The sequence below is a fragment of the Neolamprologus brichardi genome, chromosome 7 (genome assembly GCF_056152115.1).
Source record: "Neolamprologus brichardi isolate AB-2024 chromosome 7, ASM5615211v1, whole genome shotgun sequence".
Classification (NCBI taxonomy): domain Eukaryota; kingdom Metazoa; phylum Chordata; class Actinopteri; order Cichliformes; family Cichlidae; genus Neolamprologus; species Neolamprologus brichardi.
The window spans coordinates 35531360-35544377 of NC_142110.1; the positions used below are offsets into that span (position 1 = coordinate 35531360).

Sequence of the window (13018 nt, forward strand, 5' to 3'; positions counted from 1 at the left end):
GACAAGTCTTTCTAAAAAAAAATTTAAGCACAATCCCTTAGACACCTTATTATTAACATCATGTCATTAAAGTAGGTAGAGGTATAGATGTGTATTATATACATACTAGACTTAGATCGGCGCACGTTAAGCTGGTGCACGACTACTTCACGGCCAACATCTCTGTTACGTGCCCTCAGTTCGACCAAAAGGGCGTTGATCCTTTTATTTCCAAGTCTGACTTGTGGTGGTGACATGTTTAATATATATTTCGTGAAAGCAACAGCATCCATGAGATAAGCTCTCTGAGTTGTTGGTTTAAACCCTTTTGCTTGCAGGTGTGCTAGAAAACTCCAAAGTCAAAAATACAAATTAGTTCATGTGTTAAACTGAACTGATATGCACACATGTAAATGGTGTGCATATACATTTGTATAGCACTTTTAGTCAGTCCCTAAGGACCCCAAAGCGCTTTACACTACATTCAGTAATTCACACACTGGCAATGGCAAGCTACATTGTAGGGCGGAGAAAGAGGCGAGGCTGCCGGACATTGGCCTCACCATGCCCTCTGACCACCACCAGTGGGCAAACATGGGGTTAGTATCTTAGTATCTTGGCCAAGGATATTTGGCATGCAGCCAGGAGGCAGCCTGGGATCGAACCACCAACCTTCTGATTAGTGGCTTACTTGCTCTGCCAACTGAGCTAAAGCCACCCCGGACAAACTGGATTCCAAAAAAGTTGGGACAAATTGTGAATAAAAACTGAATGCAATGATGTGGAGATGGCAAATGTCAATATTTTATCCAGAATAGACCGTAGATGACAAATCAAAAGTTTAATCCAAGAAAATGTATCATTTTAAAGGAAAAATATGTTGATTCAAAATTTCACAGTGTCAATATATCCCAAAAAAGTTGGGACAAGTAGCAATAAGTGGCTGGAAAAATTTGAGCATAACAAAGGGCTGGAAGACCAATTAACACTAATTAGGTTAATTGGCAACATGATTGGGTATAAAAAGAGCTTCTCAGAGTGGCAGTGTCTCTCAGAAGCCAAGATGGGTAGAGGATCACTGTTCTGACTGTTGTCAAATTTGTACATGTTTGTTTTGTTTGGTTAGTGCACTGGCCCTTTAAGAGAAAGGCATGGTCCGTGTGCAGACAGGGGAAGTGTAAGAAAGAATCAGACAATCGACTGAATGTGATCTATGCTGTGATTTATGCTGTGAAAGGCTGATAAAAAGGCATTCCCTGTGAGTATGCATTATTGTTTGGCACTTTATGTTGATTAAGAGCAGTTAATTAGATGCTGTATTACGCGTGCTAATTTATGGTTCGTAGACAGTTGTTTGGTGTTAGCATTAGCACACAGCTCCTCAAGTAATTATTTTAATTTCTCACTCATCTACACTGTATTTTGTTGTTACAGTTTCACACCTGCCATATAAAGCAAAGTCTAAACCCACTCTGGCGTCAGTGACTTTTGTGTGGAGGTGTTTAACTCCTGGATAGTAGAAGGTGGTTCTACGAGCCAGTACAATCACCAATTCCCACAATGTTGCGCAAAAAGATAGTGGAGAAATATCAGAAAGGTGTTACCCAGCAAAAAATTGCAAAGACTTTGCAGTTATCATCATCAACTGTGCATAACATCATCCGAAGATTCAGAGAATCTGGAACAATCTCTGCGCGTAAGGGTCAAGGGCGTAAACCCATACTGGATGCCCGTGATCTCCGGGCCCTTAAACGACACTGCACCACAAACAGGAATGCTACTTTTAATCCACCGTGCCATCCGCCGTTGCCAGCTGAAACTCTAGAGTGCAAAGAAGAAGTGCTTGTGGATCTTTCTACGCAAGATCCACAAGCTCAGGCGTTTTCACTGGGCCAGGGATCATTTAAAATGGAGTGTGGCAAAATGGAAGACTGTTCTGTGGTCAGACGAGTCACGATTCGAAGTTCTTTTTGGAAATGTGGGACGCCATGTCATCCGGACCAAAGAGGACAAGGACAACCCAAGTTGTTATCAACGCTCAGTTCAGAAGCCTGCATCTCTGATGGTATGGGGTTGCATGAGTGCGTGTGGCATGGGCAGCTTGCATATCTGGAAAGGCACCATGAATGCAGAAAAATACATTCAGGTTCTAGAACAACATATGCTCCCATCCAGACGTCATCTCTTTCAGGGAAGACTACGGTGGCCCCGAGAGGCCAAACGGACAGCAACTTCAGAAAACACTTGCAAAAAGAAAAATGCTGCAAAAAGAAAAATGCTGCAAAAAGAAGTTGCAGTCCTCTCAGGGCCACCGTAGAAGACCCTGCATTTTTCAACAAGATAATGCCAGACCACATTCTGGATCAATCACAACATCATGGCTGCGTAGAAGAAGGATCCGGGTACTGAAATGGCCAGTCTGCAGTCCAGATCTTTCACCTATAGAGAACATTTGGCGCATCATAGAGAGGAAGGTGCGACAAAGCAGGCCCAAGACGATTGAACAGTTAGAGGCCTCCATTAGACAAGAATGGGAGAGCATTCCTATTGCTAAACTTGAGAAACTTGTCTCCTCGGTCCCCAGACGTCTGTTGAGTGTTGTAAGAAGAAGGGGAGATGCCACACAGTGGTGAATATGGCCTTGTCCCAACTTTTTTGGGATTTGTTGACACCATGACTGTGGCGGAGGTGTGGTCCCGGGTGCGGCTGCAGGGGAGGGGTGGTGCGGTGAGCTCAACGGGGCGGTGCTGGAAACGCAGGTGAAAACAGCTGATGGCGTTTTGAACTGATGATGCTTTCCTTACCCTTTATAGTGAGACGGAAGAGGAGCGGAGGGGGCTGGAGATCAGCTGTGTCCGACAGCTGTCAGGCTGTGTCGGTCATCACGTACAAAGAGAAATAAAGTTGGTGTCTGAAACCAAAGACCTGTGCCTGTGTGTAGTGCATTCCACAATGACATTTTGAATCACCATATTTTTCCCTTAAAATGATAACTTTTCTCAGTTTCAACTTTTGTTCTGTGATTTATGTTCTATTCTGAATAAAATATTGACATTTGCCATCTCCACATCATTGCATTCAGTTTTTATGCACAATTTGTTTAGTGTCCCAACTTTTTTGGAATCCGGTTTGTATATAGAAACTAGTAATCATTCAAATTTAGCACTTACTCAAGGACTTTTCCATGGTTCCTCAGAAACAGAAGATCAACGTTTGGAATTGCTGGGTCTGCCATGAATTCCAGAAAATGGATGACATGAGTGGCCTGCTGCCTTGCTTTTTCATGTAGTTTTCTGCTAGGGTTCACACCTTCTGCATGGGCCCTAAATTCTTCCACCAGTCTTACTGATGAGGCAAGAACAGACATCATATCAAAGTACATTTGTATAGGGTTAACTGATGGCACGACTTAGCTGGACTGGCCATTGGGCATTTGCTCGGTGGGCCGATGATTTTTTTTTTTTTGGTAACGGTATAAACAATGAAACGTGGTGGATTGGCCAGATGCTGGCCAGTGGTGGCTATGGCGTAGCTTCCACCGATTCAGTAACATTTATTTTAGTGTGTGAGCATGTGTATCTCTGTATTAACAAACATGCCATATTGGCCCAGTTTATTTTTCTTATCATTGTTGTGAGGAAACCATAAATAGCATTTGTATTTTCTGTTGTACAGTTCATTTGCTGTTATGGATAAAAAGTGTCTTTTTTTTGTTTCAAAATAGCTGATAACTATTCACTGATAGCTGCCAACATCTGAGGAGCAGATCCTCTCTGATCACAGCCACCCCAGCCACAGACCGGCAGGTGGTTCAGGAACATTCAGGGATAGTTTCTACCCACAAGCTATCAGACTTTTGAACTGCAGACATTTATTTATTTATTTAGACGTCCCCTCCTTTGCTTTGCTGCATAGTAAGGTGCACTGCTTGGGATTAACTCGCTGTCAGAGTCACCGGAATCGTCAACGGAATCGTCTCGAGCAGGCCGATGGTTCAGTGTAACATGGTCACTGTGAGCCTCGCTGTCAGAGGGAGGAGCAGGCAGGTGGTTCAGTGTAGCATGGTCACTGTGAGCCTCGCTGTCAGAGGGAGGAGCAGGCAGGTGGTTCAGTGTAGCATGGTCACTGGGAGCCTTGCTGGAAGAGGCTATAGCAGAAGCAACCTTTGACCCTTCCTCCAGTGCCCTAAAGATGCCCTCCTCAATTACAGCATCATCCACTTCATCCATGTGTGAGACCATTTGTGGTGTGGGATTTGATGCCCTCAGAAGTGCCAGTTCTTTAGCAATGTGTCTGTCCTTGGCCTTTTGCATGTAAAGTTTAATCATAGGTTTCTGAAAAAGTTAGTATTAGATGTGATTAGGATTAAATTTAAACAGTTTTCTGTGTAACCGTATATCAAAACTGTCAGTATTTTACTTATTTTTATTTTACTAACATCCTTCATGGTTTTATCTATGCACACAACATGCTTTCTAGAGCTCGAGGAACATTTTATAAATACAGCATACGGACAAAGAAAGAACCACCGTATTCTTCTATAGAAACTGGAAGACTTTCATTTCACCAGAGTAACAAATATGTAAAATGCAGGGTGCTAAATGTAAGTCCCTTTAACATAAACATCTGATTCCAGAGATCAAGGCTGCCTCACCAACACACAAAAACCACACAGAGACACCACAGAGTCAATAACATACCTGTAATTTGTGGACCTTTTCCAGGTGCTTGTCAAGCCGATTAAGATGTTTTGACTGACATAAGCAGACTGGACAGTCCAGATTTGCAGAAAAGCTGTAAAAATAGTCAAAATAAAATGCTGAGTAGGATGAAATAGAAATTGGATGTGTAAGATAAATGTATCAAATAAATGCAGTGTTTAGAAAAAATGTGTAGGGACAGTAAATATAAATTTATCTTTCAGAATTTATTAAGACACTTACTGCCGATGAGAAAATTGGCTCAAAAGAGTCAGCTCAGTTTTATTTACAACCTGCTCTGTGACTCTTAGGTGCTGAACAATATCAACATATACATGTCCACATATGGGACACTTGTGTCCATTTCTGACATAGTGATGCCTTTGAGTCTTTGAGGCGACAGCAACCTGTTGCTGTTCCTCTGTCCTCTGCGGCAACTCACTGCTCACGAACGCCCCCTGTACACAAAAAGAAGATGCATACAACTACTAAAAAAAGTTTTATTTTTTGTCTTACTCTTACTTAATATTTACAAATGCCAATAAAAATAAATTATCTGCAGTACTATTAGTAATTCTGACTAATTTTGATTTGACCTTTATATTTCTTTGAATATATATACTGTCTTTGAATTCATCTTGTGTACGTTTCCCACTACTACTCGTCCTCATGACCTCACTAAAAATGGACTGCAGCTAACTCACCTCTTCCTTAAACTCATCTTTTCTGGATTGTCTTTAAAATTATCTGGTGGAGGTTTCCCATCATCTATTCCATCCTCTTCAAATGAGCTGAGTTCTTCTTCTGGCTCCTCCCTTTAGGGGTCACTACAGTGGATCATCTGCCTCCATCTTATTCTATCCATAGCCGCCTCCTCGTTCATACCAATACTATCTATATCCTCCATCACTACATCCACGAACTCCCTCTAAGGGCTTGCTCTTTCCCTCCTGCCTGGCAGCTCCATATGGAACAATATATTCACTATGCCTCTTCTACATATGTCCAAATCATGTCAGCTTTGCCTCTCTAACTTTGTCTCCAAACCGCTCAACATGAGCTGTCTCTCTGATGCACTCATTTCTAATCTTCTCCATTCTGGTCACTCCCAAACAAAATCTTAGCATCTTGAGCCCTGCCATCCCCTGCCTGGCTTTTTGCACTGCTTGTTGCTTTGGATGCTTGACTCCAGGTATTTAAACTCATGTAGCTTCATTACCTTTACTCCTTGCATATTTCGTATGTATGGAACGCCAGGACTGCCATAATAAATTAATTAAATACACCATTAAATAATTAATTAAATGTGGCAATAATTAATTAAAATTGGAAATAATTAATTACATAAATATTTACTACACATGTAATTAATTAATTATTGACACATTTAATTAATAAATGACACATTTAAATAATTATTGACAGTTTTAATTAATTATTTAATGATTTATTTATTTAATTCATTTTGGCACTTTTGTCCCCTTCATCTCTCTCCTTGAAATAATTTTATCTGTCAGCCTCACTCATCAAACTAAGTGGGCGGGGTTAACGCTGCCATGCAGCTTCTCTAACATTTGATTGGTTGCCGTGCAAAGTAAGTCAAGACAGGTCGATCCTAGATAACCGATTGCTTGTGTAGACTTGCCAGCCAGGTATCCCAGAATGCATTTCAAATCACAGGCAGGTGGTGGTGTAGTTTTAAAATACCCCGTTTGTCTGTCACCAACTACACTTTTAATAGTGTTTTAGCTGCGAATGTTGCGCCGTAATCTTCACGTGTCTGGTCAGGTTGTCAACATAGAACATGTTTGCAAAAGTGCTCAGATGTTTTCAGAGATGTCACTAGCTCTGCTAACAGTCAGCTGACAGAGTGCACCGAGCTCACAGCCCCGGTGTCCCAGCTTAACTGTTTTTTTGGGGTTTTTTTTAGTTTGTTTGTTAGTTTTTTTGGGGTTTTTTTTGGGGGGGGGGGGTTACGTTAACCGGTTTGTTCACATATTCCACTCTCCGTGTTCCACATGTTGCATTCGCAGATTCTCCTTTTCACCGAATGATCGTCTCTTACCGCCTGGTCTTGTGTCTCTGTGCTTCTGTGACATAAAGAACGAGCTGACATTTTTCTCACGAAACCAGCGATCAGCTCAACAGGCCCTCAGTTTACCTGCATGCATCCTCCTCCTCACCTGTCAGCGGTTGTTTAACACCTGCTGCTAATTCAAGAAACACGCCCACGTTACCTGGTGATAGTCACAGTTTAACTGGGCAGCCGGTACTCGATATAACGCAATGTCAGCGCATTTTTCTGCACAAGATAAGTAAATATAGTTTTTCCCGAGCGCAGAGCTGCTGGAGCTTGTTTCCCAACAGAGCACTTTATAGGCGAACCCACTTTATCAGCGGCTGATGTCCAATCACCGGCACACAGCTTTGAAACCTCAGCTGAATTTTAGCTCTCAGTGGTTAAACGCTGGACTTAATTCACTCAGGTTTGTTTGTCGCGTCACGTTTACTTTGCTGTTTTATTTACAACTGAGCAAATTGGTTTGGCTGAGGTTAAAGTTACGTTTCATAACTGCACAGTTTTACAGACGTTTAATGGTTCACTGGCACATGTGTTAGACTGAACCATTGGCTTTTTTTTTTATCTTGGGTGTTTTGGATTTAACAGTGAATTTTGAGATTAAACTGACTTTTAAAATGTTTTATACAAAGAGGAAAGAGAAGGCGCATTTCCACTGAGAGGAGCAGAGTTTGCAACAGCGTGTTCATCATCAAGACCGCAACCTGGACAGAAATATTATATCATCTGTTTTTTAATAGTTATTCAACTGTATCCTAAGCACCAGCAATCTGTTAGAATTTTTAGAGTTTACTTAACTAAAAATAAATGAGGTTAACATATAATGGGTGAGGTTGACAGATAAAATTATTTCATGGTGATACCTGAAGGAGTCAACTGTGCCAAAATGAATTAATTAAATAATTATTTAAATGTGGCAATAATTAATTAAAATGTGAAATAAATAAATAATTAATTAAATGTGTCAATAATTAATTAAATGTGTCAATAATTAATTAATTACATGTGTCATAAATATTTATGTAATTACCGTAATTGTCGGGCTATAAGCCGCTACTTTTTGCACAAGCTTTGAACCCTGCGGCTTTCAGTCAGGTGCGGCTTTTCTATGGATTGTCCATGATTTTTGTGATATCCTAAGAGGATTTGTTTTGTTTGTTCCGCTGTTGTACGTTATTCAGTTGCCTGGCGGAAGGGCATGTGATCAGACACACAGTATCGGGGTTCAAGAGTGGTATGTTGGTCACATGTCCGTCCGCCAGGCAACGTAGTGCCGTACAAAGTAGCCCGAAAAACAGACTTCAAAGTAGCACTATGCGTTCAGTGGGAGGCGTGGATGGCGAGCGATGATAAACTTGCGAAAAGCAAGTTATGCTCAACTCCACCAGTGGATTCTGACAGCGTGGAAAAGTGTGAAAACATGATTGATCACCAACGGATTTCGAAGGGCTGACCTGCTGCATGATGGAGAGGAGGACACCGCCATGGCCCTTCTGAGGGTGTTCAACTCTGACACTGACAACGAGGATTTCTTTGGTTTTGAAAGTGACAACGAAGGAGAGAAGCTGAGAGTGGATGACGTAGCCATCCTGAGCCTGTTCGTTTCCGACACTGGAGAAGAGGACTTTGGTGGTTTTAGTGCGCAGGGAGAAGAGAAAGATGGTGGAGAATGACTGACTTTTCTTCTTGTTAAAGCCGTGTCACTGCACCTGAGCCTAAAAGGTAGGCCGAATCTATTTTTCTGGTGTGCTGTAGGTAGGTTATTGCTATGTACTACATTTGTTACTCATTTATGAAGCACAGTACATGTTTCGTACTTGTAATTACCACTACTTGTACATATACCTAAAAAGTTATGCAAATATGTACCCATAACTTGTTTTCAAAATATTAATAAAAGGGATGTGTCTCCAAACAGCCATCTCTTTCCTGACAATTCGCTTTGTGCATATTCTCTTACATATGATAAGTCAACATTGAAACACCTGCGGCTTTTAGTCAGGTGCGGCTAATGTATGTACAAAACAGGATTTTCCCCTGATTTTAGCTTGTGCGGCTAATATTCAGGTGCGCTTTGTAGTCCAGAAAATACGGTAATTATTTCCGATTTTAATTCATTATTGCCACATTTAATTAATTATTTAATGGTGTATTTAATTAATTCATTATGGCAGTCCTGGTGTTCCATACATATGAGCTGACCATCTGACGTAAAAGAATACAAAGGCATATTTTGTTGAATGCATTGAAACTGAGAACAATTTTTACCTTTTCCATGGCCACTTTGTGAATCATTTGTCCCAAATGTTCTGCTTCATCTTTTGAATCATCTTTAGATTCATCCTGTGTGGGTCTGCTATCATGTGTCCCATCCTCTTCAGATGCTGCCACCATCTGTTTTAAGAGAAGACAACAATATGTTTGGCTCATTTTTGATAAATAGTTTCAGTGCTTCCACAATCTGAGGATGAATTTCACCTCTCTTTGTGGCACAGGACACCCAGTTTTGTTTTTCATGGCTACCTTAGGAATCCTTTTACGTTCTTGTTCTTCCTCCTCTTCTGAATAGCCTTCAGATTCATCCTGTGTGGGTTTCCAGTCATCTGTCCCATCATCTTCAGATGAGCTCACAGACTGCTTTTAGAGCAGAAAAATATATATTTTGCTCATTTTCCATGGATGTGTGAAAACAACATATTTACATCGTTAACTACAGGAGAAGAAACTTAGCTGGATTTTTCTTGCCCACCTTAGGAACCCATTCTCTTGCTTCACTCTCCTCCACACCTGTCCTATCATTTTTAGGAAAGATCACCATCTGTTTTTAGAAAAGTAACAAAACAAAACATAAAAAATAAAATAATTTCCAACAGTGCATTTTGAGGTCTAAGCATCCCAGAAACTGCACAGACATATGTCAGACATAACTTAAAACCACCAGTATAGGTTTATAAAGGCCCTGAGGGGAAAAACTATGTTTCCCACGAAATATTACGTTACTTCCGGTTTTGGCAGGTAATGGCAGACATGCATCCTGTTTTGTTTTTTTTGTTTTAAATTTTGGTCGCCAACGGAGAGTGTTTGGTAGAGCTGTCCTCAGTTTGTACTGTTTCTTTTGTTTTGAATCATAACTCTGGTTTTACGTGGCCTATTAACACAATTAAGAAAATATCATTTGAAGTCCGCACTTTAAACACAAGTTGAAATGGAGACTGGGGCTGTGTCCCAATTCAGAGACCGCACGCTTGAAGTACGTATTTTGAGTGCGAATACGTCACCGCCACGTGACGACTGTCCCAACTCGAAGTGTACTTCAAATGCGTACTCCAAATGCGCCGCCGATTTCCCCAAATATCAAGCGTGGTCCGGTGCACGCTTCGTGGTCCCATATATCTATTGTAAAGCGCTTTGGGGTCCTTAGGGACTAGAAAAGCGCTATACAAATACAGGCCATATATCCCACAATTCATAGCGCGGTGGTGGGTGTGGATAATTTTGCCGCAAAATACGGCAGAAGGCAGAAGGGAGCGGCCCAAGAGTAAACTGTCAAAAGTAAGTACTGAATACTATGTCACTTATTTATGTGCGAATGTTTAATAATGAAGAAAATTAAAACATTACTGTTGGCCACATGTCGGTAATGTTGTGTGACATTAGTGATGTTTGTACTTTCAGCGTTAACTTGGTTTTAAAGCCTCTACTTCTAAATATATATATAGTCGACCTTAATCTTACAGAGAATGTGATGATTTGATATATATATATATATATATATATATATATATCATAATAATCTGACAATACATATATTATTGGCCATATTATATTTACATTACCACAGTGAGATGATTTTAGTCTCATGAACAACATTAGCTAATTATTATTTACTAACTAATCTTAAAATGACTGGTCAGTACAGAAATGAAGCCCAACAATCATGTTTTACAGTCCTCTGGTCTCAGCCTCAGATACTCAACTAATCAAATTGATGTCATGACAAAAATGAATGACCAACAAAACTTTTTTTTCTCGTTTATTTCTGTTAAACAAAGCTGTATGAAATGTTTCTTGCGGTTAGTGCCATAGTTGCTAGGCAACCTGAACAGCACGACGAAGGCTAGACCGTCCCATTTCACAACCCTCTCATTTCCGCACTTCTCGTACTTATAGTACGCACCGTCCGTAGTACGCGTACTTCAAGCATGCAGACCCTGAATTAGGACACAGCCTGTATGGCATTATTTTTGTGCCACTATTCTAAACGCAGGTAAAAAAAAATTTGAGCACACGTAAAAAAAAGTGTGCAGGCACAAGTGTTGCATTTTGAGGACAAATTTATTTTGAGCGAAGAAAAGCTGAATTTGAGTGAGCAAAATTAATTCCTGCGTGCAAAAAATGTATTTCAGTGTTTGCTATTATCCATACACACACACACACAGTGTTGGGAAGGTTACTTTTAAAATATATTCCATTACAGAATACAGAATACATGCCCCAAAATGTATTCTGTAACGTATTCCGTTACGTTACTCAATGAGACCCAGATAGCAAGGAAACATTGAAACAACGTTGAGTCAATATCAGGCGACATCATTGAATCAACGTTGAAGTGTGACGTTGACCTAACGTCACACTTGCACCTTTTTTAATGTTGAAACAACGTCAGGTTTTGATGTTGAATCAATGTTGAAACCTGACATTGAAACAATGTCAGATTCTGATATTGAAACAATGTTGAGCTATGGTGTTGATTTTCCACCTCTTTCGCACAGTTGCTTTTTATTAAAACAACAGTTAAATCATGACTGGAAATCTACCTTTCTTTATAGGTATTTTAACCAATACTAAACTACTGCATGTTTCCATCAATACTTAAACCACCTAAACACATAATTGTACTTATTCCTCAAATTGGACACCCTTTATAAAAACAACAACAACAAATGTCTCACAATGTATCATGTCAATATTAATATCCTAAAATAAGAAAGCATTGCATGTGATGTAACAGAGAAAAAAAATAAACAAAAAAAGGTCAATAGGCATGTTTCGTTTGCTAAATACTTTATTAAAAGACAGTTTGCCATTTACATTTATATGTTTCACAGAAGTTTGTAATTTTTTACTCTGGGATGGGGATGCATGATGTGCGTCCTGCACCACCCATACCTATACAATCTGGGGCGTATCGGAGCCATTTCTGCACTGCTTGTGCAAAGACAAACTCGGACATAGAGTTTGCCCCTAACTGCTGCGTCAGGCCATCTAGGAAAAAAATACACACACACAAACAAAAAAAGTGAATTAGAGCACATGAATAAGCTCTTGTTAACTGTCTTCAGCGGGGAGAAAGTATGTAAACTCCTAGGCTGATAAACATGAAAGTCACCAGGCGTAAATCTGCAAACTGCCGCATTTGATTCCCAAAGAGCTATGAGCTGTGATAAGTGACAAGTCTTAGCATGGTGTGCCGTGTATCCTTTAAAACAAAATAAACATGGGGTCCTCGGGCTGTACAACTACAACCCGAGGACTAAACAAGCCAAAGACCAAAGACTCCATCTCCAGATTAACCGGACATGAAAGTCTTGTTATTAAGAAAGACAAAGTAATATAGCAAAAAAACTGTAAAACTTACCACCATATATGCATTTGCAGAGCGCTGTATCTTTAAATGCCATTTTTTGCTTTGTCTGGTCCTTGGTTTTTTTCCCTGCCCAGTTGAGTACCGAGGCCAGCTCGTTTGTAATGGCATAAGCCATTACACGGCGGACTCGCACCTCCAGTGTGGTCCCTCCAATCAAGGCAAAGCGTCTCACCTATAGACACATTTTAAGAGATGGAATTAGCGTGTCTCGTGTCTTAAATGTGTATGCAAGTGCTTGTGTGTTTAATCAACAGGCCGTTGTTATGTATTTAAATCACATCTGACAGCTATTACACTTTATAGTTACAAAGTGTACATAACCTTTATATACTTACCATTGCCTTATTTGCCTCTTATGATTGAAAAGCTGCCTCTGCATTGTTTAGCTCCTCAATGTTGTGCAAGGGCAAATCCAGAGGCAATACCCCAGCATCTACCGATTCATTGCAGCAGGGATGGCGGATGGCTCTGACCTCCTCACGGAGTTCGTTAACAGCTGTCGTCAGGTCTGACAGCATAGCTAATATCTTTTGTGAGGTCGCATCTGTTTAAAAAAACAATTCCAGAAAGATTAATGGCTTAAGCAGTGAGAGGCGAAAAACTAATATATAA

General features: G+C 40.4%; 1 long non-coding RNA gene across 1 annotated transcript; it reads right to left on the minus strand.

Moving 5' to 3' along the window:
- Positions 1 to 11937: 11937 nt before the first annotated feature.
- LOC148102104 (uncharacterized) lies at positions 11938 to 13013 on the minus strand. Its single transcript, XR_015719349.1, has 3 exons — positions 12742 to 13013; positions 12398 to 12578; positions 11938 to 12024 (listed from the first exon to the last, which is right to left on the minus strand). It is a non-coding gene; the product is annotated as an uncharacterized LOC148102104 (long non-coding RNA).
- Positions 13014 to 13018: the final 5 nt, after the last annotated feature.